The sequence below is a fragment of the Miscanthus floridulus genome, chromosome 1 (assembly GCF_019320115.1).
Source record: "Miscanthus floridulus cultivar M001 chromosome 1, ASM1932011v1, whole genome shotgun sequence".
NCBI classification, from domain to species: domain Eukaryota; kingdom Viridiplantae; phylum Streptophyta; class Magnoliopsida; order Poales; family Poaceae; genus Miscanthus; species Miscanthus floridulus.
In genome coordinates, this window is record NC_089580.1 from 55,649,722 (window position 1) to 55,677,618 (window position 27,897).

General features: G+C 41.9%; 1 long non-coding RNA gene across 10 annotated transcripts; it reads right to left on the reverse strand.

Moving 5' to 3' along the window:
- Positions 1 to 4,235: 4,235 nt before the first annotated feature.
- LOC136523098 (uncharacterized) lies at positions 4,236 to 11,010 on the reverse strand. 10 transcript variants are annotated; one of them, XR_010776155.1, is made up of 7 exons: positions 10,815 to 11,010; positions 10,196 to 10,634; positions 9,755 to 9,893; positions 8,277 to 8,471; positions 8,150 to 8,190; positions 4,902 to 7,982; positions 4,236 to 4,610 (listed from the first exon to the last, which is right to left on the reverse strand). It is a non-coding gene; the product is annotated as an uncharacterized lncRNA (long non-coding RNA). The 10 variants fall into 10 exon arrangements; XR_010776137.1 differs by having other exon boundaries at positions 8,277 to 8,706; XR_010776153.1 differs by having other exon boundaries at positions 8,586 to 9,893.
- Positions 11,011 to 27,897: the final 16,887 nt, after the last annotated feature.

A 27,897-nucleotide genomic window follows, 5' to 3' on the forward strand; every position in this document is an offset into this window, starting at 1 on the left:
ACTGTTCTTGATGTGAACCCTCAGGTATGCCCCGTCATGGCCACGGGTTACATCGGGGCATGTTAGTCTCTTCCTTGGTGTCAGAGTTTTGATCTAGGCCCATATGCCTAGACTTGGAGTGGTTGGCGGTGGTATGGGACCTCGTCGGGCTAGGCGGAGCCCTCCCCTAGAGGTTGGGAAAGGCGGAGCCCGCCCCCAGAGGTCGGGCGAGGCAGAGCCCGTGGCCTCGAGGTCGAGCGAGGCGGAGCCCACATACCTGGGAGTCGGTTGGAGCTGTAGTCGCACCCTTGACTACTCGGATGACTCGATGTTGATGGTCATTAGCTCCTCCTCTTCGGGTACCCTAATATTGGTCCCCGACAATACTCTTCATTAAGAGTGAGATAAAGATTAATTAATATGAATGTGACCGTTGGAGGAGTATAACGGTCACAACAATGATACCCCTAAGCAGAGAAATAACTAAATTCCTGGACCTTTTAAAGTTTCGACAGGAAGATAGCGTAGTTAGCCTCAAAGATGTTAAGGTGGTGCTTAAAGCGCCATATGAGGTTTTAACATATTAAATCCAAAATAAGATATTTGAAGATACACTATGTTTAGAAAAGATGGGAAGATTTGGGGGAGCATGGTATGTAGAGGTATGTAGAGACCTAAGACTTGAAGAGAAGAGGGACTATGTGCCCACTCCAGTGACTCAGGAGCAACAAGTTTCTCAATACCTGTTGATGTTGTATGACTAATACAACACCTGTTGTTAGCTCTTCGAAGAAGATGAATAATGTAAACAAGGATCTTGTAATATAGGAGCCTGTAGAATCAATTGCCTCTTGGCAATAAAAAGCAACAATAGCCCCATACAAAAGTGTCAGTAGCTGAGGCCCTAGAAGGTCTCAAAGAATTAGTAAACCAGTTTTTCTGATGACCATGAAGTCTATGTTAGTGAAGAAATTCAAATGGACGATGATCCCATCTCATTTGAAGAAGCCATGAGAAGCGTTTACTCATCTAAATGGCTCGAAACTATGGAAGTTGAAATGAATTCGATGAATACCAACGATGTTTGGGACTTAGAAGAAATTCCTAATGGAGCTAAAATAGTACACTGTAATTCTATAAATGGGTCTACAAGACAAAATGTGAATTCAAATGGAATGTAGAAAAATATAAAGCATGACTTATAGCAAAATGCTTTACGCAAAGGGAATGAATATATTACAATGAGAGTTTTCTCCCTAGTCTCATGCAAGGATTCTTTTAGAATCATAATGGTGTTATTGACACATTACGATTTAGAGTTACATCATATGGAACTTTTACTCGGATAGTCAAGGGTAATAGATTTGGGAACTTTTAGTGTTTCAGGAACCGATATGAGATCGATCAAATGAACATGCTTCCATATGCTTCAGTTGTTGGAAGCTTAATGATTGTACAAGTAAGAACTTACCCTGACGTAGTTTACGTATCCGGGATATTTTGGCAGAAGTCTAGTCCAGATATAGATCACTAGAATGAAGTTGAGAATGTCTTACAATTTTGTAAAGTATCATAGGCCTCATGCCGAGTAAGAAAGAACAAGTACTCTTAAATAGTTGAGGGTGCAAATGTTAAGTCTTGGCAAGATGTGTAGTGAAATCCATAGTAGTTGCTAACACTCGCAGTTGGAGTATTATTGTGGAAAAGCTCCAAAGAAACAATTGTGGTGTCATTAGTAATGCATACCATACTATAGCTTGACATGAGGCTTAAGAAACAGGCAAAAGGAAGTTAAGGGAATTAGTACCCGGATTTAACAATGGTAGTCAACAGCAATAACCATTTAAAGTAGTTAACTCCTAAGACAATAGATCAAGTGTGCTGCCAAACACATTGACATTGAGTTATATGTTGTAAAGGAGAAAATCCAGAATTATTTTGAAAGCATTGAGCATATGAGTACCAAGCAAGTACTTGCGGATCTGCTTACCAAAGGCTAACCACCCAGTGCGTTCAGAGAACACACAGTCGACATGGGTTTATAGGAAAGCCTATGATTTCTAGATACTAAGGGCCTAGTTGAGAATCTGTTTCAAAACAGAGAGGTGCATTGTGGCTGTTTAATCTAGTGGCAACTGACCGTGACGATGAGACACGCTCTATGCACTGATCTGTGATGGAATGAGAAAAAGATAAAGTAAGTTGAGTTTAAGTCATAAGGTGAGATCAAGGGGGAGAATGTTAGGATGATCTCCACCAGTTGGCCCAATGGCCAATTGGGCCCTTGATCCGCGCCCTGATCGGGGCCGCTTAACCGGTTCTCCTGGCTGATGGGCCCCCGTCGCGCAGCGCCATAAAAGGACGGTGGGGGCTAGAGCACAAGATATGAGGTTCACTGCTGCCGCCAGTTCCCCATCGAGTCTAACTCTAGTCCGATCAAGAGGAAAGTGTTGTGAGCGACGGGAAGCTCCATCGGTGTCGCTACTGGACCGCGCTCCACTACGATGCTACTTCTACTCTGACATCAGTGGCCACGTCGCGCTCCATTGGTGTGAGAGAAAAATACTGTTCGTTGGCTGATAAGCCATGACTTATAAGCCAGATACGAGCAAGCGAATATGCTGTTTGCGTAGTGGAGAGCAGATTTTCAGTAATGGTGGGGAGGGAGGGTGGATGTTTCTACTATCTATTTTTCTGTGCTTTGCATTGCTAAACTCATTAGGGTGTCCTCAATGACAACTTTCAAATAGCTAGCTATAGAAATAATAAAAAAGAACACTATAGTGGAGAGTTATTTGAGCTATGAGAGAGTTGTTTCTAGGAGATCGTGCTAGACTAGCTATTTGGGAGTCGCTAGCTAATTGATCTCTCTCCCTGATAGCCAATAAGATTCTTCTTAGACTAGCTATTTGGAAACCATTGGGATGCCCTTATAGAAGAATTGGTTTCGGATAATGTAAAATAGGAAGGCCTTGTCTAAAACAACTGACTTCCAAACTCTTATACTCATTTCAAATAGCAGAGGTAATCTCATTTCAAAAAAAAAGACTTCCAATAACTGGTGGTGTGTAGTGGATGGCTTTCTCATGATCTAATAACTGTTGAAAAGAGCAAACAGGCCGTGACATGTTAAGTTTGTAACAATGGTGAAGTTTCGCCATCTCATCTAGATTAGGTTCTTTCCAACCGCAATCACCCAACGTGGAACATTTAGGTTTCTGTGCCCAGAACGCCAGCATCAGTAAAAGAGTGTAAGACAACACACGCAGCAGTAATGCTAGCCATAATCTACTGCAGGTTAGAATTAAAATAGTACATCCGCCGGTCGATCCATGGCTAGACGCTAAAAGGTACTATTGCTAATCTAATCAAGCTCCATGGGTAGTGGCGCCCCTGTGGTCGTCGGATCCTCGCTGAGGTTTGTGCTTAGGGAGGCAGAAAATCAAGGTTCAGTAAAGCCGCGCACATTCAGACAGAACATCAAGTTTGTGTGGGTGTCCTCATTCGTTTGCCTGGTTTGTAATGGCACTGCGCATTCACCTCACCTCACGCCATGTCACACTCACACTCACACTCACACGCGCGTTGAGCGATGCACAGTCCTAGGAGTAAAGGACCCCGTTCGTTTAAACGAATTCTGAAGGAATTTGAATAAATTTTAAAAAAATTATAAGAGAAAAACAACGGACGAAAAAAAAACCGGATAAGTTGGGTTCAAGCACACGCGAACGGACCCGTAAAAGCTTTGAATCGCGCACCGCATATAAAAACTGCAAAGAATGCAGGTCCTAGACGTTGCACTGCACTAGTACCAGTAGTAGTAACGCGTATTGAATTCTCAGCCGTCAGCGCTACAGTACCAGTAACACCCACCGGGCTCCAGCACGGTAGTAATGGCGTGTATCTACGCGAGTACCATATGCAATCAGGATTACTGCGCCTGCGTGAACTGTACTACAGTACTGAAAGAGAGAGGGGGAGTTGTTGGACCTTTTCCCACGGCCAGAAGAGCGGACCGACAGCGGCCGGTGCTGCTGCTGGTTGGATTGGTGCGTGGGAAAAATACGGTTTTGGTTAAAAATTTGGGAGTTGCTATATCTCAGTCGCCTGAAATATAGAAACTTTTCAGTCGACGCTACAGGCCCTTGGATGTGCATCCAAGGGTCAGTTCCGTCTCCTATTGTTTCTGTGTACCAGACACTCAAAACGGGTCCGAAAAATACCCGGTAGACAGCACTAACCCTTATCGGGCTCACGAAACTAAACCCGTTAAGCATTTGACCTGTTAAATCAATGAATCTGGGCTTTACAAACTAGGGTTTACACACTGGGTCAAATAAAAAAGAAAAGAAGCAACAAATCTACCATGCACCTTGCAGATCGTGCTCTCCTACCCCTCCACCCTGCTCCAAGAAAGAAATAGATCTAGATGAATGGGAGATCCAGAAAAGCACATAAAAACAAAGAGTGACGAACAAAAAAAAGATGAAAATGGACTAATTAGATGATCCGTGGAAGAAAAGGGTACTTATCTGCAGATCGTGCTCATGTCTGGCCTTCAGCTCCTTGCTTCTGTCCTCTTCTATAGCCTTGTTTCTGTTATTTAGTACAAACCAATTTGTAGCCTGGTACTGCAAATTCCCTCTAGTAGGATTAGTATTTCATTATAATTTGTTGAAAAAAAACTCAAGTTTAGTTAGAAGACATTATGAATCGCATAACGATGAAGGCATATGAACCATTTGCTGAAAAAATCAGAAAATACAGAAGAAAATTGCGCATTTGTATTAGTGCAACAATTACTATTTCATAATGCAATTGTATTTTACTTATGTGCAAACAGACAGGCCTGACAATGTGTGTAGTTATTCAGTACTTAAGCCATTTCTATATTAATACTCTGATGTATTGTAATAACTCACCTTATAAATATTGTGCTTGTACCACCCACTCTTGCAATGCTATATGTAGCATGTCATCCATGAGCACATCAGACTCCTTGCACCTTCTCTGTTGCTTGCCTTGTGCATTGCCCTAGCTTTCAATAGAAATGCTTTGTTTCTGCATTGTCTCACTTACCTAAGCAACAGCATCAGGTTGTCCTTTGCAGTAGTTGCTTGTGGCACTTCGACACTGTCATGTTGCTTCACAGAGATGGGCCACTTTCTGCGTGCACTGAGACAGACATCACTTAGACCCTCCCTTGCACCTCCTTCAACCGCTCCTCACACAAGTGTAAAATAAATGGCTTGATCTCACGTACCTGTAAAATATACATCATATACAGTTACATATAGTACAAGAACGATAATAAGGTTCAGCCCTGTGAAGGATTTAGGTTTCAGCAAATGATTAAATCAGCACCACCAAAGAAATAGAAACACTAAAATAGGCTAAGTAGACTTCAATATTACGTTCATCATGCAAGCAACAGTGTATTACGATCAGGCTTCTGCTTCTAATATCCACCTATTCTTCCTACAATCAGGCAGCAGACACCACTGACACAAACCGTAGCCCATGAAATTTTTTACACACTAGACTAGGCATCATTGACAAAGCATCTTGTCACTCTCTGTCACGCATACAAATACAATCTCAGGGGCTCCAGTTATCTAGAGAACCATAAATTCCTCAATCCTGACCCCGCTGCCACAATCAAAGTTCCTGTCTACCATTTCATCACAAGAAAGAAACAAGGGACACACCTGCAACTATTACTATTACTATTTAATTGATAATGCAACTGTACTGTATTTGTGTGCAAATAGAAAAGCCTGACAATATGTGTAGTTATCTAGGAAATCTGATCTTGTCTCTATATTAACATGTGTGAGCTGCCACAAGCACATCCAGCTATTGGAGATCACACTGACACACAACCCTTTAAACAAACTGGGACACAACGACAACTATTTGAACAACAATATATTGTAGTATACCACTGATTTCAGCAACAATACATAAGTAACCATGCACTCTACAACTCAGCCTACATTTAACTTGACAAATACAGCACCAGACCTATTTAGTACTTATTACCCTTGAAATCCTAGTCAAGAGCATAGTAAGAACAAAATACCTTTGATGGAGCCCTTGGTTCATCAGGCAAGAATAACTTGAGCTTGAGAACTCCTCAAGCAAGTAGTCCAATCAAAGTCATTTTATGAAAATTTCCAATGGAATAATACAAAATATGGCAGTGAGGCATGAAACTAGATTCAGACAAACTCACTAGCTGTGCCACCAAGAAAGCAAAGACCAGCAAGAATACCGGACACTCCACAAATGACCAGCTGCGAGACCGTGCCACAAAGATAAGGGCCTAGATGACTTCATATATGAATGAATGCATACATGAGCACACAACTATCATGGCAAGGGGGTCAAAGAGCGGCAAGAGCCCAATGAATTGCCATGGTCCACCAAGACTATCTTTCCTACCATCTGGCACTTCCTATACACGAATTTTGTCAGTCAAGTACAACACACCTTGTAGTAATAAGAGTGTAGCAATAGTGCATGTCAAGGATCACAAACCTGGTAAGCTACACCAAGTGTTTACAAATCACGCTCAGCAAATTTGTCAATCTACAAACCACAGGACAAGGACAAATGAGAGGTGTGTGTTGACACACAAATAACAAATTCCAACATGTTCTAGCACAGATCACAAGAGACATTTATTCTATGAAAGGACAAGGACAAATGAGAGGTGTGTGTTGACCCAAATCACAAAAAACAGATTCCAACATGTTCTAGCACAGATCACAAGAGACAATTTTTTCTATGGAAGGACATATCATAATTTTTTCTTTGGAAGCATAATCATAGATCACAAGAGACAATTTTTTTTCTATGGAAGGACAAATCACAATTTTTTCTATGGAAGCACAATCATAAATCACAAGAGACAATTTTTTTCTATAGAAAGACAGATCACAATTTTTTCTATGGAAGCACAATCACAGATCACAAGAGACAATTCTTTCCTATGGAAGGACAGATCAATTTTTTTTTCTAACGAAGCACAAGGACAAAAACTTGATGTGGGCAAGCACAAATCACAATTAACAATAAACTTTGAGTGTTAAGCACAACTTTGTCTTACTGCATTCGTACCACAACCATCTCACATACAATGCACATTGCATAACTCTCCTGGCTGAATACACTAGCAGTAACAATCTTTTCATTGATTTTTAGTAATTATGGCCCGCATTCATCGTATAACTTGTAAGCACCAGAGCAACATAGGTGGAACAAAAAACTGAGCCAATATGTCCTTGTGCAGGTTCACAAGGAAGGACTTCATAAAATGACAGATGCAGAATTTTTTAACAAAAAATCAACTTATTGCATATTATGACAACTACAATTGCAGTGCTACATACTTGCAATTTGCACTAGTACTCATTGCAACTGATGATGAGTGTGACATATAGAATCCAAACTAGAATGTACAAGTAGCAACGATGTAAGCACTTAAAAACCATGTGCAAACAGAGAATAATGGAGCAGACACTATAAGTTTGGCTTTGTATAGCTTAAATCTGTCATTCCACTACTTTGTCTTCGTCTTTATCTCCTTGGCATTCGAGTCAGCAAGCTGCATATAAATAGAGATATTTACATATAAGACTTGTGCATCTGATTTAGAGAACAAGTAATGCCCATCCATAGTCTAACCATGTTTTGACTGCCCCATCCATGATGTAACCATGTTTGAGTGCAAAGTAGAAAAAGGTTGCAACTAATGGAGATTTTGTTTTATTTGTTTGTTTCTCATGAACAGGAGAGTTCAACACCACCGGTGAACTACAACAGCTATGGACAAGGAGGTCCATGAACTTCAACAACTTCATATGTCAACTCGGAAAACAACCTCACTTGTAATTTTGCAAGTCTTAGGTGTCCTCAAGAGGCCCTACAGAGACCGTAGGCAACTGAGCCTCTTCCTTTTATTTTGTTTCCGCAAACAGTTCCTGGAAACTTTGCGCAACCTGCTGTACAATATCATTTTTTTTAACCAGACTAATTTTAAGTGTGATCAAAAGTAGTAAGCACCAATTCACTATAGTTCTGCAGTCACAGTCACAACATAGGCCAAAGAAAAATGATTGTATGGTACATAAGAAGTTGCAGGGCAAAAGGAAATTGAATTGCTCACCATGGTCAAGGTTTGTGGTGCAAAGTTTCACTGAACACAGCCTAATAAAAATCAAACACAAGTTAACAACAATAGATAAACTTGTTGTGCCGAAACACTGGCTGATAACTACAGTAGGTTTATTTACCAATTTGTATAGATGGAACTGACTGCCACCAGACTCAATGGCAACACTAACTGGCTGGTCAGCAACTACATTTTGTATTGTTTTCTCATAATTTTCAAGCACATCTTTAAAGCCAACCAAAACCGCGACCTGGACAAGCTTCTTTCCACTAAGTATGATTGCAGCAAATTTCTTCATCAACATGCTATCTGCAGCCTATAAGATACACAATAATTGGTACGATGAACTTAGCCCGGCATGTACAGAGAGAATATACAATTCTAACAGATTCTAAAAATGAAAGAATTATTAAAATAAAAATGCACTTACATAGACAATCAAGCCCGTATTTATTTAAACCAAAAACCATCTCATTTTATAGTGCAACAAAGTAAACTCATGACTTTCAACAAGTGTAGGATCAGAAAAATAGCTAGTTCTTACACTGAAGCTGCAATGACAACATCAGACCCAAATTAGTTATCATGTATTCAGATTAGCTGGAGAATGTTCAAATTAAAAATGTGGAAACATATGTTGGGCCTCAAATTAGCATTTTGGCAGCACTACAAAGTTTTTACCTACCAGCTTCACAAATGCATTCTTAAGACACAAACACACACACACACACACACACACACACACACACTAATTATCAAGCCAAATTAGATCTATTCCTTAAAAAAGACTTGTATTAAAATAGAAATGAGATGCACTCCTTAAAAATGTACTGTCTAGTGCTTACACTAAAACAAAAGACCCATTTCCAGTCCCAAATAGCCCATCCAGAAGAATATCGATGCTCTAAAGCAAGAACGATTGCATGCTCCAAGTTAACTAATATATATAGTGACAAAGCTAACTATAAAGACCAAATATTGCATATGTTACACACCATAATTGCAGTAGGTGAAGTGCGCAATTTACTAGTACTAATAAATGTGCAATCCAAAAAATGGTACTTCTACATAAAGGAATAGAACAGAATCATAGTTCAGTAGAATTCTAATGTAGTTTGCAGTACAAATTCATCACTCTCTACAGAAGAATGATTTGCTCTATATTCAGTTAAGAACATTGAAACCTTAATTCATTAATCATCTACTGAACTAGCTGTCAAATGATGAAGAATCTACATTGACTGAACTAAAATCTACAGACTACACCATCATCATCATCACCATTGAAAAAGAAAAGGGACAAATCATCATTTAATCATTGTCTGAACTATAAGCTGTATAATAACTGAAGCTTGTACTAAGGCTAGTCTCATTGAGAAGTTTCATGTCCCAGTTTTCAAAACATGACACCTAAAATAAAGCGTGATGAAACATGGTCTCTCAATGTACATTTTCATTTCACGGTTTCATAGGCTAGCTTTAGCATTTAATTGTTACATTGTGTTGTGATCAAATGTGTCATGTGAACTATGTAGCCACTTAAGAACATAGTCAAATTGGTAGATAAACATGGTTTATCATAGTAAGCAGAAAATTCACCATGTAGAATGTCATCTCGTGGAAAAGGGAAGGTGTGTGTACAGCTGAATACGTTTTAAGTATTCACATTTAAATAAAAAATGACAGCATTCACACAAGCACCAGGTAATAGTTTCATATTACAAACTGATCGGCATTCCTGCAGAAAAGAAAAGTCATTCACATTGATGAGCTCTCAGTAGATGCAGCTAAAACTGAAATTGTAATAAAAAGAGCAACAAAGAAAAGTAATTCAGGAGCTGCTACTGGAATAACACAGATGCAACTTGACCGTAGAACATTCAGAAGTGAGTACTACAAAAGCTATACGGAGTTCAGAAGCAGCAACAGGAGTACTGCACTAGGATCTTGTAGCCTGACGAAAATTCTGATACTAATGAAGATCCAGAAGCACCAACAGGAGTACTACACTAGGATCTAGAACTGAAACACGAGACTTACCATGGATTTTAACCTTTGAGGATAGTTTCCATATGAGGATGGAAAATTGATCTGGTTCCCAATTCTGCTCCTTGCGACGGCCTTGCGACGAACACGGCAGCGGCACAAGTAATGACGCTGCTTTGCCCGCCCCGCCCACGGCGATGCCGGACTGCACGACGTAGTAGATGGTTTCGGCAGGGGAGCCACGACCCACTCGTCGCCGCACACCATACAGCGGAACCGCAGCCAGCTCCTGGATCGGGCACCACCTGCCCAGCAGCGGGCCGCGCCTTTTGCCACCGCCCACCGCCGCGGGGTTGGGAACGCAGTCGAGGGAGGAGGAGCGGGAGGTGGTGGCGCGGCATCGCCATGGACAGGATCAGGGTCGGAGATGCGCGCACGGGATCAGAACGATGGCGGCACCACTCACCATTCCCCCATTTTGGCGAATCCCCCACTACAGAAGACAAATCCCCCGTCAAGACAAAGAGGGGAAGCAAGCAGACTACATCCACACACGCGCTAGGTGAAACGAAGCAAGCACACTCAATCCTCGATTGAATCGAATCCTAGATCTACTGAACAAAGCTCAAATCCAGTCCCAAATCAAACAACAACGCGTGCCGTAAGAAGGTACCTGACGACCTCTACAAATGATGCAGCAAGGGAGCCTCCAAACTGGCGAGCAGAGGCACCGGCGTGCCTAGCCGGAGTGGAGCACAAAGAAGGGCAGGGGAATCGCCCTCTCCGCTGCGAGAGCTCCAGAAACACTGAGCCCCTTCATCTCTAGGCGCGGGGATCGAGGAATACGAACAATGTTTCTGCAAATTGGGTGTATGTCCGTAACGCAGCACCGGGTGCGCTCTCACGCCCTGGACCCGATAAGAAGGGCAGACCCAACAACAAGCACACCTGGCGCACAGATCTTATAGCCCATCGGACGGAGGAGGTGTCGACTCAAATAGAAGTCTGATTTCAGGCGACAGATGGATAGGAAAAGTGTAAAAATTTATAAAAAAAGTACTGTTTTGGTTGAAAATTTATAATTGTTTATGACCAAACAAACAGACTGTGAGCCGCAGGGCCGCGGCAGGAGGAGCATACGCCCTCCGGAGGCCGCACGGCTTGGCGGCGAAGGGCGTCGCCAGCGCCGCCGCCCCTGCGGCGGAAGCAGAGCCATCGGTGGTGGAGGTGGGTCGCGGGGTGGGAGCGGCGGCACTGGTTCAGCCGCGCACCCGCTCTCGTCCGTTCGTCCGCCGATAAAAATCCGACCGGCTCCTCTCTGCAGTTTTGCTCCTAGGCCCCGCGGAGTGCCGTGGCCCAGTAGGAGACCAGGCCTGAGCTGGGTGTTGCGGCCCAGGCCCAACCAAACGGTGCTGCGAGCCTGCGCTGCGACGACGCGGACGCGAGGGCGAGGCAGCCGCAGGGACTTTGGTTTCGTGCGCGCACACGTGGGCGCTGTGCGAGTGCGACCAGATAGCGAGGAATCTCCTACTGCTCCGCTAGCAGTAGCACAGCACAGTTCCCTACAATAGGCGGACTACTGGTTGGTGAGGGAGGTAACTCCAGCTTTTACGCACAAGCAAAACCAAGAACGCATTGATGATTGATCGGGCCGATCGATGGCGACGCAGAGGCCAGGCGGCAGCTTGCGCTGTGCCGTGCTGGTGCTGCAGCGGCCCCGTGAGCTGTGGTGGGAGTAATGACAATGTCCGTCCCGGAGGCCGGAGGCGGACCTCCATGCATGCTTCGGATCTCGAGGCCGTGAAAAAGTCTCCAGCAGGGGCAGGGCCTCCTCGTAGATGCCGGGCCGGACAGGCAGGCTTGCGAGACCTGGCGTCGCCTTCCGTGCGGTGGCAGTGGCACGGCCGCCGCGCGCATGCGGACACGGGCGAGGCGGGCGCGGGAGTGGCCGGCTCGACTCTCGAGCGCGCGCCGGCGCCGGCGCAGGCGGACCGAATCATTTTGCAATCGAGAAGACACGTACAAGAGCGAGGCTAATAATACAGCCGAGAGCAAGACTAATAATACAGCCGGCTTGCTGGCTGTAAAGTTTTTTTTTAACCTTTTCTTAGCCCACTCATATAGTAGTTAACTCTTTACAGTTAATACATGTCTCACTTATCTCTCCCACAGACTTTCTTGGTTCTTGTGCCAAAGCCGACTGTAAATTTACAGCCCGCTTCTCCTCTCTCTTCCCCTCTCTCCTCCACCTCAGCATTTAGTCTGCTTATAGCCTGCTATTATACTTGCTCTAACTAAAACAATAATTAATTATACATATTACGATAATTTTAGGAGATAAATCTTTTAAATCTAATTAATTCATGATTCGATTTCCGTGGGCGGCGACTGGGAGCCGGGGACGGTCCTGTCACCGCTTTCCCGTCTACAGTAGGTATAGCGTGGCGTGGCCTTCTAGACTGGAATCGCAGGCCGCAGAGCCTTTTGAACGGCCGAACCCTCCACGGCTCCCCGGCGTCGGCGCTCTCGCATTTCTTGGAGTTCTTTCTTCTTCGTGTTTCTTCTCTTTTCTCTTCCAGGCTTGGTTTCTGTTTCTTCCTCTCTTTTTTTTATGATAGTTTTTCTTTGTTTCGGCTACTGCATAACAATGTCTCACGCACGTTTCATCTTTAAGTACTCCATTCAGTCGTAAATCCTTCTGAATATTGTTATATCCTATAAAGCTGTGAAGCACACCTTTGATTACTATTGTTACAATATACACATACTTATAAGAGCAACTCCGGCCAAGAGATTAGGTAAAATTAGATTATATACCGTAAAATTTAGCCATTAGTAAAATAGAAAAAGCTCTCTTAAAAGTAGAGTTCTACAGTAGCCTAGTTAAAATTTTCATTGTCCATATGTATCAGCTATCCCGATATATTGATTCTACAACAGTCTGGTTCCTTTTGTTTTTTGACTTGAAAGAACACGTTTCTGTTCTATGAATCCAAATGCCAGATCACATGCAGCAACCCGTAGGGCGACAACGATAGACTACAACCCAAAAGTATTGGATCATTGTCTTATGCCACCTTTTAAAAAAAACAAACAGGGCACTGGAAAGTGCCCATCTGTTATATTATATAATATAGTACGAGTAAACACTATCTCAAATCAATACATCATTGTCGAGTCTAAACCCGGTATTATAGGTCATTACCAGAATTGAATCTGGCAATAGGCAATTAGTTCGTTTCCTTTATTTCATTGCATCTTAAAAAAAGAGAATAAAACTCCCAACTTTAGGTATGAGGTTGATATAATCTTTCACTCTGGAGATGATGAATACTTGCTCTATTGATTTTTTGCAAGTGTCTAATAATTTAAATCTAGTACTCTCCTTAGTTGAGTTTGTTGGTGAAAAATGATCTTGCCTTGAAGCTAAAACTTTGTGGGATGCAAATGTTGGGGGGGGGGGGGGGGGGGTATGATATAGCAAAGACTGGAGTGAGCTTTTATTTTGTTCAAAATCAAGCTATGTCTTTATGGAATTTGTTTTCATAAGAACAAAATTTTGATAAGTTCCTCAATGGTGAGAAATACCTACCAAAGCCAAATGTTGTTACAATGGTGCAAAAACTTTACATACATGCTACTTGTTATTGTATTGCGTTTTGTCAAGCCTTGTGCCCTAGTGAGGGAAATTTCATGCTTTCACAATGGAGATTACGTACACTCCACCCAATATGCTATACTATTATATGGAGAGTAAGCAAAAACATGTGTTTCCATCTCCCAATCAAATAAAGACTATATATTCGGTGATCTCTCACCATAAAAGTTCAAAACAAACATGGGCTATGCAAAAATATGTGATGAAAAAGAAAACAAAATAAAAATGAGAAAGAAGGAAAAGAAAAGAAAGAAGAGAAAAATAAAGATAGCCATGATCTTAAAAATATAAAAGTGGAGAGGGATCTCTCTTCAAAAGGAATCAAGTTTACAATGCAAGATCTACACACTTGCACATCTTTATTGATAGATTGTATGACACTCCATGGATCCAATATATTATTTGAATGTACAATATATGCAATGCAAGTATGCCTCTTAATCATCCTTTACCCATGAACTCCACATAAGCTTTAGAAATAGGATGTGAGGCTATGCTGAAAAGCCTTGGTAAGGATTCTTACACTACTTGAGTGACTTCATAGTACCATACGAGAAACTTAAGCTTTATTTGCAAAATTCATAAAATCTCTTGGAGAATCATACCAAACAAATGAAGGAAGAACAAACCATCTGTCTAGCTGTTCTATTTTTGAACTGCCCAAGACAAGGTGACAACTATAAGCCCCATGAGGGCTATGGTAAAATGGTTGAGTATTAAAAATGCCAATTTATTCAATTCAAAAGATAGAGTGTTAAATTGTACATAGGTACTCATCACAAGTTAATATTGATGCAACTCCTCATCCATGGATCCTAAGTCTTAGTCTTTGCTCGGGACAAGCAAAGGACAAGCTTGGGAGAGCTTGTTGATGGTCACTAAATGATCAGCCTGACACAACATATTCGTAAAGTGAAGGTAACAACATCATATATTAATATTTTGTTTTCCAATAATGTTGTTCCACTTGTATTTTTGGAAGGTGTCGGTGTTTTATAAACTAGACTAGTAAATTTATACGATTGTCGCGCTGCTCTAGGAAGACGATGGTAGCATCCAAAAGACACGAGGATTTATACTGGTTCAGGCCGGAGCCCTACGTCTAGTCTCAGAGATGATCGAGTGCGTGTTCCTCGCTTGAATGCTATGAAGTTCTTACAACGGGGGTGCGAGAATGGTGGTAAAGGTAGGAGATCTAGAGCTAGGAGATGGGCTGCCCGAAGGGAAGCTTCAGGAGCCCTTCTACGATGTAAGAATGAGTGAAATGAGAGTTGGATCCCCCCAGAAGGGTGCCTTGGCTGCCCTTATATAGAGTCCAGGGGCCTAGGGCGTATACAAAGAAGAAGGTTCTGCCGACCGAATGGTCGTGAGCCTGAGGGAGGTCCTAGCTAACTTGGCTTGCAAGCTACCATCTTGTGGTGCACGTCTAGGCGTGGTTGTCGTCATGGTCTTGTCGCCACGTCACGGCATGGTGTGACGTGGTGCTACTGTGCCAGCCAGTGGCGGCACTGTAGGCATGGTGGTGATTCGCCAGCCAGTCCTGTGCCATGTGGTCCTTGTTGTGGTCTTCGTCACTGTCTCCTGGTTTCCTAGGGCATCGTACATGAGTTGGTAGCCGCCCTCGTGTCATCGATCGCCTTGTTGGTTTGAGGAGCTAAGGGCCACGATCCGATCATTGGGGTCGTGGCTCCCTCCAGGTTGGATGGCCTCCAAGTCAAGGCCTTCATCATGGATCCTCACTATGTAAAAATGGTTTGTAGCAAGGGGGCAAATTTTTTGTAGGGGCGGCTGGTGATGGAGCCGCCCCTACAGTGGCGTGCTCAGGAGCCCAGAGACCAGCCGCCCCTAGAAATGGAACAACAGGGCGGCTGGTCATACTAGCCACCCCTATAAATGGGTCAGATTTGTAGAGGCGGCTCACTCACCAGCCGCCCCTAGTATTGCTATTTGTAGGGGCGACTAGGTGATTGAGCCGCCCCTACAAATGCCCACGTATAAATACCTCCTGATTTGTAGGGGCGGCTCAATCACCAGTCGCCCCTACAAATGACCCACATATATAGCAAACTACAGCACCTTCTTCCTCATTGGGTCACTCACTCCAACCCGTGAAAGAAAGGTGGGGAGGCCTTGGGCACCTCCCAAAAATTGCTCTACTAAGGGGGAAGGTTTTGGTCTTAAATCCTTTGGTGGAGAGGTTGTAGATGGTAAGAAAATGCTATTCCACTACTTTTTTTGAAGTTTTAGTGGTTGGTTAGTGAGTAATTAGAGTTTTGCTTTTCTCTCTCTTCTATGGTGATTGAGCTACTTATGAAGCAAATTCGACCCAAGTTTTGAATGTACTAGGGTAAATTAGGGAGCAGAACAAGATCATACCCTTATTTGGTCCATGTTTCTTGATTTTAGTGAATAATTAGTTAGTTTTATGGATGTTTCATGTGCATGTAGATCTAGATCTAGGGTTTGGTTTTTTTATTAATTTTGGTTTTGTAAATTTGTGTTTGATGAAATTGGACTAGGGTTTGCATGAAAGATATTGGGTAAAATATAATTGTTGCTAATTGTTGTCTTTGAAATTGTTTATTGTAATCAACAAATATGTATTTTAATTATTTATGGATAAATGGACCATTAAAAATTTTTCTTCTACCATGGTGTGTTTGTATGCTTCATGTAATTATATTTGATTTATATTCATATATATCTGAAGTATATACAATCATTCTCAAGTAATTATTAATTTGATTCATTTTTATATATATCTGAATAAGTAGTCCTTTAATGTTTGTTTTGTTGTTGTTGTAAAAGATGGAGTACAATTACTCTTGGATGTATGGTTCATTAAGGTTTAAGGCAGGTTTCCGTGAAGAGGTGGATAAATTTATTGAAGCCACAAAGAAGCATGCAACGACATTGATAGAGAATAAGGATACAATTATTTTTCCCTTGTAAAGATTGCAAGAATCGTATGGCATGGATAGATATGACTATCATCAGATCACATTTGATTATGCAATGATTTGTTGAGGACTACATAGTGTGGATTCATCATGGTGAAACAGTTATTGTTAACGACGAGGATGAGGAGGAATACGATGATGAAACCCTAGAATCCTTGTCCCAATATTCAGCAGAGCTTGATGCACAAATAGATTCAGAGTTTGATAATGAACAAGGTGGTGATGCTGGTGGTTGGGATGGTAACGACAAAGGTGGTGCCAATAATGATGGTGGAGCACGTGTCGGGGATGAAGATGATTTGGAGGATATGATTCAAGCCCTTGGACCAGAGATTTTACTAAATAGCTTGAAAGGTCTAGAAAATTTGGAAAGGGTGACAAAAGCATCGAAGGAGACTGTGTATGGTGTTGAAAAGGGCTGTCCGACACATTGGACATTGCTACATTTTGTGCTTGAGCTACTCATCCTGAAGGCTAAGTACGGCTGGTCAGACTGTAGTTTCAATGATCTATTGCATCTCCTGTCATGGGTGCTGCCACAACCAAACTCAGTTCCTGCCGACACATACCAAGCGAAGAAGGTCATAAGTCCATTGACAATGGGGGTTGAAAAAATCCATGCATGCCCCAACCACTGTATACTTTTTCATGGTGAAACGTTCAAGTCACTGGATAAATGTCCCCGGTGTGGGGCTAGCCGGTACAAGAACAATGACCTTTACGGTGGGGACTGAAGCCTCCATGGGGAAAAAGAGGAATACGAAGGGTACAAAAAAGGTGATACAAGAATCTCAGCCCCTAGAGGACACTCCATTAGGCAACGATGCAAAGCAGAGAAAAATTCCTGCCTTGGTAATGTGGTACCTGCCAGTGACCGACCATTTGAGACGTATCTTTCTAAACCCTAAAGAAGCCGCACTCATGACATGGTGGGATGATGAGCGCAAGGTGGATGATGATAAGATTGCACACCCAGCTGATTGTAGTCAATGGCAAAGGTTCAATGAGAAGCACAAAGAATTCAGCGATGACCCAAGGAATGTATGTTTTGGCTTGAGCACCGATGGAATGAATCCCTTCAATGAGAGGATGAGCAACCACAGCACTTGGCCAGTGATCTTGACCATGTACAACATCCCAACGTGGTTGTGTCAGAAGAGAAAGTACCTTCTTCTCACTATTCTTATTTCTGGCCCTAAACAACCAGGCATTGATATAGACATGTTCCTCGAGCCTTTGATGCAAGAAATGGAGAGGCTATGGAGGCACGGGGAGCCGATGTATGATGCATTCCGAAAGGAGGACTTCATATGTAGAGCAATAATATTTGTTACTACCAATGATTACCCCATGTTGTTTGCTTTGTTTGGACAGATCAAAGGGAAGACGAGATGCTTGGTTTGCTTGGATGGTACTACATGGGTGTACCTGGATGCATCCAAGAAGATAGTTTATCTAAGGAACCGATGCTTCTTAAAGATAAGTCACAAGTACCACAACAAATTGTTCTATAGATTTTATGACAACACTCCTAGAGATTGAACCCCCTCTGGTGAGACGTCATAACGGAGAACACGTGTACAGAATGGTGAAAAATATACGCGTCATCTATGGAAAGAAGAATCCAGATGGGATGAACAGAGATAGAAGCACACCTCCTATCGAAGGTGTACCTTTCAAGAAACAATCGATCTTCTTTCAGTATCTGCCTTATTGGCCAGACTTGGAGGTCCCCCATGCCATTGATGCTATGCACGTGCAGAAAAATATCTTTGAGAGTCTCATTGCTACCTTGATGGACACATGCAAGTCAAAGGATGGTCTAAAAGCACGGAAAGACATGGTGTAGCTAAACGTGATGCCACAGCTTCACTCGGTACCTAAGGCTAATGGAAAATACACTCTGCCCGCGGCGTGCTTCAACCTAACACCAGACGAGAAGAGAGCTATATGCACTTTCCCGAGGGGGGTCAAAGTCTCGACTGGGTTTTCAGCAAATGTGAAGAAGCTAGTGTCGATGAAGGACTTGTTAATAACACACTGCAAGGCTCATGATTGTCATGTGATGCTGACAGTGTTTCTACCTATTGCAATTAGGGCTATAAAGCCAGAGTTCTTGAAAATATCCATAACCCGCATGTGCTACTTCTTTTTGAAGATCTCACAGAAGATGATTGGCAAGCAAGAGCTAAGTGACCTACATGAATTTGTGGTGGAGACTGTCTGACCCACAAAGTAACCTCTCCTCGAAGACGAAGACAAAGCACGTGGTTGCCTCCAGAAAACAACACATTATTGGAGTTGATGGCATGGACGATGTTGAAGCTTACAATAACTATAATGAGATGCCGCTATTCACAGACTTTTCGAAGAAGATCAGTGTTGTGGAAAAGAACCTACCCAAAGACATATTGCCATGAGAACGAAAAGGTGTCAAGGGGAAAGTCGTTACAGCGGGCTAGCTAGTTGTTGAACATGAAGTGTTTGTATTAGTGTGTGTTTGTAAGACTTCATTTATATATTCGTGTGAGACTATATATTTATGTATGTGTGTAAGACTACATATTTTTGTATGTGTGTGAGACTACATTTATGCATGTGTGTGAGACTACCCCTTGCAACATCCAGATGAATCTATTTCAACATTCACTCTATTACTACTAAAACTTTATGAAATCACTTAAAACTGTTCAAATTTTGTTAAATAAAAAGATGACCAAAATAAAAGTTGTAGATAGTGATGTGTTCAACAACTTTTATATTCATCACCTTTATAGCTGAAATCAAGTATTGGTTGAAAATCAGGTTTGAAGCTGTCATTTTCTGAAATTCAAAATTTGAATTGTTCAAAATTAGCGACAAAGATAGATGACTAGACTAAAATGATAGAGCATGATTTTAGAAAATTGTAGGAAAAAAAACCATCACATTTGGAGTTAGTATGAGGGAGAAAAACTAGTTACAAGTTTCAGCCACAGATTAAAAAGAGAAATCACACTTGTTCATCGTTGATCATCATGAGCAGTTGTGATTTTTCTTTTTAATCTCGGGGTAAAATTTATAACTAGTCTTTCTCCCTCATACTAACTCCAAATGTGATGATTTTTTCCTAAAATTTTCTAAAATCATGCCCTATCAAGTTACTATGTTGATTTGGTCATTCTTTTCATTTGACAAAGTTTGAGCACTTCAAATTTTCAAATTTTAAAAAATAACAAGTTTGAACGAGATTTTCAACCATTAAATGATTTCAGCTGAAAAAGTGATGAATACCAAAGTTGTATAACCCATGAAGATCTACAACTTTTATTTTGATTATTTCTTCATCTGATAAAGTGATAGTAAACATTGTTCACAAATCAACATGTTTCTCGTATAGTTCATGAAACTATGAGTCATATGTGAATTTGTGAACAATGTTTACTAATACTTTGCCACATGAAGAAGTGACCAAAAAAAGTTATAGATAGTGATGAGTTCAACAACTTTTATGTTCATGACTTTTATTGTTGAAATAATTTAAGGTTTGAAAATCTTGTTTGAAGTTGCCATTTATTGAAATTCAAAATTTCAACTATTCAAATTTGGTCAAATAAAATATGATCAAAAGAAAAGTTGTACATATTGATGAGTTCTACAACTTTGGTACTCATGAGTTTTTCAGCTGAAATCATTTACACTTTTAAAATGTTGTTTCAAGTTGAAATTGTTTGAATTTCAAATTTTGAATCATTCAAACAAAGTCACATGATAAGATGACCAAAATAAAAGTTGTACATATTGATGAGTTATACAACTTTTATGTTTACAACATTTTTATTTTATTTCATTTAATGTTATAAAATTATAGTCAAAGTTTTAAAATTTAAATTTTTAATTTTTGTTTTTTTGTTTTCTATATTGTTTTGACTACAATTGTTTATATATATATATATATTTCTGCATATATAGAATAATACAAAATAATATATTTGTGCATATATACAATTGTTTTTATATTACTTTGTGTTTTTTGTGATATAAAAAATACAAATTTAATAATTTAATAAAATAGAAAATATTTGTAAGGGCGGCTGGATCAAGAACCGCCCCTACAAATCGTCCTGAGTATAAATACAAGGTCACACGGGTGAAAATGTGTTGGACGCTCTCTTCTTCCTCCCGATGCCGTCAGGCTGGCCATCTCCATGGCGCTCTCTCCTTCCCCGCCGCCGCCGCCTCCCGGACCTCTCCCGACGTCCGCGCCCCCTCTCTGCACCCGCGCGCCCCATCTCTTCTACGGCTAGGGTTTTAGAGCCCCCAGCCGCCGCCTCCTCCTCATCTCCGTGCCGTCCACATCCATGACCCGGTCCGCCGCTGCCTCGTTTTCGACCTTGAGGTGCCGCGGGCCTGCTCCCTGCCGTCCCATGGCCTAGGTGCGTCGGCGTCTGTGCTCCCTCCCGCGGTGAGCGGCCATGGTGCCTGAGCTCTCCGGCGTCCACACTCCTTCCCTAGCGTCCACACCTCCAACAGCAGGTGGCCCGGCTACCCATGCTCTCCGACATCCGCGCACCTCCACCGGCGTTTGCGCTCCTCCACAGCTTCCCCTACACCTGACAGGTAATTCAGATCCACCTTGTGTTAATTTGGCTTTTGTGTTAATCAACCTTGTTGGCTTTGTGATAGATTATTTATTTTCTTAAAAGCAAATTCCAAGTATAAAAAATGAGATTAATGTGCAGCGGATTTATTAAAACTTAGTGTTGACTGTTAAGTGTTAACATGGTGTGTGTGCGCCATTGCATGTGATTGGTTTTATATCGTTGCTTCCTATTCCGCTAAACATCACGATTCCTAGAATCTAGAAGTATTGAGTTGGGTTTTGGTGGGGTTTTCCATTAGGTGGTCGCCACGCGTGGATGGTGCTTCTGTGTATTGTCGAATCTAGTTTATGTACCAATTGGGGACAATTAGTTGGCTACCACCTTTGCATCCCATTCACTGAACAACTTGCTATTTGCTAGTTCATGGATTTTGCAGCCAGACCTTTGCTTATGTGCTTTGGTTATGCTCGTGGTCTGAATTCTGGTGTCTCTGATGGAGGATCGTTCATTCTTATGGTCTAGTATCTGCATCATAGTACTTTCTATGATTTTTGTACTTTCAAGATTTGGAGTTGTACATATTATTAGTGGGTCAGAGGAAGTATGTTTCAGTGCTCTCGGATTTCCTTACTAGTCTTATGTCACTGAGTTTTGATATGTCAATATAACCTTTAAGAATATGCCTGCTTGGCCCCCCATGTTTTCAAGCTAACTGCAACTTCCTTTTTTTAGATTAACGGTACTTTGATCTCGTACAGATTATGCAGCATAAGGTTATTTGTAGCTAAATGCATGTGCATTGGGGTATTTTATTATATAGGAAGCTGAAATGCCTTGTTATCTGTGGCCCCTTACATTAGAAATTTGTAGCTAAATGCATGTGCACTGGGGTATTTTATTATACAGGAAGCTGGTATATTGTTACTTTATAGTAGTTAACTGTTAGAGTTTCAGTTTCTCAATATTGTTGTATTTGTTTTCTTTTGGGTAGTGCAGCAGCATGTGTTAAGTTTTGTTATACTACTATCCTACTACTCCTCTACTACTCTCAACTGCACTACTAAGTGGCTCTACTCGTGTACTACTCCTGCTATACTACTATTATACTACTACTCAACTACTCTCTACTCTACTACTCTACTTGCTACTGCTAGCTACTCGTACTACTACTAGCTGGCTACTACTCTACTCTCTTCCCTAGCTGCTGGCTGCTACTCTACTCACTTCCCTATACTACTAAGTGGCTGCTACTAAGTGGCCCACTTCTACTACTCTATCTACGACTACTATTGTATCTAAGTGGCTACTGCTCTTAACTACTGGCTGCTACACTTCTCTACTCCACCTCTACTCTACTCCTCTACTATTGCTCCTCTACTCTAATCCATTATTTACCACATCTAAGTTACTAGATTTTGATATGTAGGGGTCTTCCAACCATGTGGCAATAGTCAACTCCTATCCTCTATGTTTGGGAAGCAGCTGCTGCTTTTTTTACACCTTTTTCCTCTCTATGTTTGTTAAGTAGTTGTTGCTTTTTTTGCCAAATCTCCCCTCTCCTCTCCTCTCCTTTGTTTTGTCGATGATGAAATTATCTAAGTCCATACATTATATGGAATATGAGCTGATGATCAAGAACTTGTGAGGAACTTGGCATCATTAGCAGCCGCCCCTACATTACCTTCTCCTCTCTTCTCTGTTATGATGCCTTGATGCTCCAAGTTCAAGATTAGATGATGATTGACATGTTTCTGAGGCCTCTACTACTACCACTACTCATTTTTTGATATATTGTTGTTTTATAGGACTACTTTGGTTTATAGACCTTTTTTATTTCTTATACCTTCTCGCGTACCTAAAAGCATACTTTCTTGCATCTATTAGAACAAAGCGTGAAATAATGTCGCGGACACCAGATAGTGTAGCCCGATACCCAGAGCATGATGAGCAACCAACCTATGAGGAACAAGCACTAGAGGACCAGCTTACTTTGGAGCAGTTCGATAACGAGGTAGAAAAGAATCTAGAAGTGATGGTTACTCAGGAGTAGTGTGACGAGGAGGAAGGGGGAGCAGAAGGAAGAGTAGGAGAGGCTGTTGAACGCGAAGAAGTTGATGATAATGATGAGGAGGACTTAGAAGAGGGATATGTAAGTCCCAAGGATCCTTTTCCACGTGAAGCCAGAAGGAGGCCAACGGAGGAAGATTTGGACAAGGATTTTGACCTGAATGAGGAGGTAGGGAAAAAGCCTTAGCTTGTAAATTTTTCTAAAGCTTTGGCTGTGTTACCTCTGCTAACACTTTGACCTGTCGTATATACAGGTCCCTCCTAAAACTTGGAAAAGACGACGTCAACGTCCGCAACATCTAGCTGGACAAGACAGAGTAGAGGAAAGGAGAGCAGAGGCAACAGCCACAGAGACGGATCACGATGCCTCTGCTCCACAACCTTAAGACACAACCATGACTACCAAGCCTAAGAGGAAACAAGGGGATAGAAAAGCAAATCTATATCCAGATAAGGCATGCTATGTGATAATGAAGGTCGGGCTAGCAGGGAGATCCTTGAGCTGAAGGAATTAAGAGGACGATTCCGTAATGCGATCGGGGCTCTTGTAAGAGATAAATTGAACCTAGCAATCCCTAACTAGAAAGAGGTATCAGAGAACAAAAAGAATGGACTATGGGATAGGTAGCTGAAGCTCAATTTTAGATTTCCGGAGGGTAAGCACGAACTAGTAAAAAATGCTTTCAGGATGATGGGAGAGTCATTTCGACGTTGGAGGTCGGAGCTCAACAAGAAGTATATCCAAAAGGGGTTAACTCCCTTCAATGAGTTCAACAAAATAACTCCTAGTCAATGGGTGGAGCTCATGGCTCAAAAGACTTCATCGGAGGCATTAGAGCTTAGTGCTCGTAACACCGAGCTGGCGAAGAGGAACAAACACCACCATCATCTAGGCCCCGGTGGCTACTATGCTAAGGAAGAGCAGTTTAGGAAGATGGACGAAGAGGCTACGGCTGTTGGGAATATCGATGTGATGAATTTGAAGGTACGCTCAAGGAATTGGATATATACGAGGAGTATAGAATCATCCTACGGTAATCTTAAGTTTGATAAGCCGAAGACCCAAGAGGCAGTATCAAGGATACTAAAATATGCTGAAGACAAGGAGAAGGGCTTATTCAATCCTTTCAGAGAGAGGGACAAGATTAGCCTTGGTTTGGGAAACAAGGAGCACACAGGAGAAGGGCTTAAAATGACATAATTAGGAAACCTTAGTGAAAAGTGTCAAGCAACATATTTCATATTTTTCCTAACATCCTTAAGGTACTAGGATACCCCCCCACAAAATTTCAGAGTCATAGGATTCCTAGATAATTTACAAAAATTCACACAAGTATCAATCAATGATAAAAGGAAAATCTATAACTCAAAAACCATACATGCAATGACTCTCAAATTTTAACCAGAGCTTCTACTAAGCAAGAATAGCTTACCCACAAAATTTCATAATTTTTGGATCACATAAACTCAAGACATAATTTAAACAAGTTTGCATTGCATTTAAAAACACATTTCAAGTTCCTATTTAATTCATCCAAAATTTCTACATCATGTGCTCATGTCATATTTTTCTTAAATACTAGACTTCACTGTGAGTCTACCAAAATTTGAATCGCACCATTTGGATCTACACATTTAGAGTTACAAAATTCACAAACTATCACTCAAATCTACAAATTTGAACTATCCTATCACTACACTGTCACTGACACGTGGGACCCGTGTGTCAGCCAACCCCACTCGTCAGTGACACAGAACAGGGGAGACGACGTGCGATGGCGTGGCGGTGGTCTAGCTCGCCGACGGCGAGGACTCTAGCGACACCAAGGACACCTACGTGCTCTACGTGATGAGGTGAATCAATTGGTGCTACTAGCAAGGTCTATGGTTCAACAGAGGTGGCTCGTCGCCGGTGATGGCGGCACGGTAGAGCTCCGGCGCGAGGTGCCGACGACGATGAGCCTTGGCTGCCTCATCCAAGCTCGGTATGAGCTCCACGAGGTCACTACGGTGCTACCCAAGCAGAGAGAGAGGAGGATGAGAAGGCCTCGGTGGTAGTTGGCCGCAGTGAGCTCTGCTCCGACGAGGCGCGGCCATGGATACGGCAGCAGAAAAACGGCCAATGGCCCTCACCTAAGACACGGATTGCTTAGCTAGACGGTCGACGAGGTAGAGGAGGACACGGTGGAGCTGTGGTCGAGCTGTGGTTCGCGTTTTTGCGGCAGCGAGCAAGCTAGGCAATGACGGAGCTGCTCGGCAATGGCGGAGCCGGCGCTACTCTATTGCTACTCGCGATGGAGGCGAAGGAAGTAAAAAACTAGACTGTGAGCCGGTCGGGTAGGCGCGTGGGGGGGGGTTCAAGTCATGGCCGGCAGTGCCAGGATGGCCGTGGCGCATGGCTGCGTGGTCAGGCGGCCGATGACGGGTGTCACCCACGCGGCGTTCATTTTCTGAAAACCAGCTAGTCACTGTAGCGTCGATTCAGTCACCCTTCGACGCCTGATAGAGAAACTTCGTCATGTTGAAACGGCTAAGTCGTTGCTCAAAAGCGAAAACCATCAAGATGAAAGTTGTAGCCCGTACTCCCATCTTCAAATTCTATTTAAGAACCAAGGACTAATTCTCAACAGATACAGAGGAAAATCACACCAAAGTTGAGTTCATGAAACTGAAACTCAGTTACAACACTTAGAAAATTTTCAAGTGTAGAATCAGCCTTCAATACTGACTTGTGGGTCCTTTTCGAACATGTTGTGAACATTTTCATGACTTGGCTTCTAAACAAAGTTTGTTCCTTATAAAATTTACTACAACTTTGCTTTAGGTTGCTCAGACATGCAAACATTCTAAGCTACACTTTTTAAACTAGTCAAACAAAAGAGTTTAGGAGTCAAAACAAGTCAAACCACTTTTTGAAATCATATTTAGGCAACATGATCAATATGAACAATGTTCCAAATGACATTCTAGCTGTCACTAAGTTGTTTAAGAGAATTTTTAGCCACACTACACATTGGTCACACAAGAATCAAGCATTATATGTACTGAAACAATGAAAAACACATAAAATGTTACATTTGTTTCATAGTCAAGTTTCACATGTTTCATGATCTTGTTGCATGGTACTAACTAATCATGTTTCACTAAAGTGAGTTGCACATGTTGCACTTAAGTGTTGCACACTATTCATTTCATAAAAGAAACAACACACATGAAATATGCAACATGTTGCACTGTTTCGAAATCATGTTTCATAGTGATATAAGCTTATGAATGGATGAATGATGCTCATGTTCATGAAATGCAAGTGCAAATGTGGAAGCCAAACACCTGGGGTGTTACAATTCCCATGACCAGTTCAAGCCTAAGAACCAAGTTAAAAAAGTCCCATCACGGGGTTCTAAGGAGGCCATCACTAGCAAACTCCACCAAAGTGCAAAGCAGTATCCAAATGTGGATGTCATCAAATAGTCAAAGGATTGCCCAAAAACATATGAAAGAGGCAAGCCCTTCCTACCAAACCAGGACCTCCTAGCGGCTACCTACTTGGAATGAGAAGGTTCCATGATTGGTACTTGCGTGTTCTCCCAATGAGCATAGACCTCATACAAGCATGCTTCTCCACCGACACATTTGGAAGCCCAGCCAGGAAAATTGTCTTTGACTTCAATGACATGCAGACATGCTTTCACTTGGGAGAAATGGAGATAAATCTAATTCACACGTGGTGCCTATAAGTCCTTGTCCTCCCTGATATGATATGAATATAATCTTTGAATTTTGTTGTAACTAACCCACGTCAGTGATTTGTAGAATGCAAGTGCACATTGTCAAACAAATGCCAAGTGTGAAAGCCAGGTATATAGACCCTCAAGCTATAGCCCAAACAAATTTTAATTACCCTAAATGGTGGAAAACTGGATGCCAAAGAGCTAGCTGCTGCAAAGACTCTTCGGGAGAAAGAGCACATCCGTACAGCAAAACTAAGGGAAGAGTCCCTTAAGGTTGTAGCATACATTGCCCTAGCTTTCAAAATTCTCCAACAACACTCTACTATATGGCTACCATACAACTTCGAGTAAGTTCAACTCTATACTTAAAGCTTTGTTCGATATATTTTATTTGATGCAAAAGAGCTTATCTAATTCTATGATTAAATCCATGCAGCAACCACTAGATTTGTATAGCCGTCGATGTCAGGAGGAGCATGGCATGGGTCTTTGATTCAATAGATAGGGACCTGGTGACATACAAAGACTTCATATTGATTCTCAAGACGTATACGTATCGACAATCCTCATTACCTTATATGCTTGTATACATACTTATAACGTTCACTTTTGGATACTAACAAGTTGTATTTGCTAAAATAATTCAAACAGGGCATTTAGGTTATATGTCACTAACCATCACAGAAGGTATGATCCAACAAGGAAGGAAAAGCTGGTATAAAAACACTATGTGCGGTAAGTGTAACTTACTTCTTCA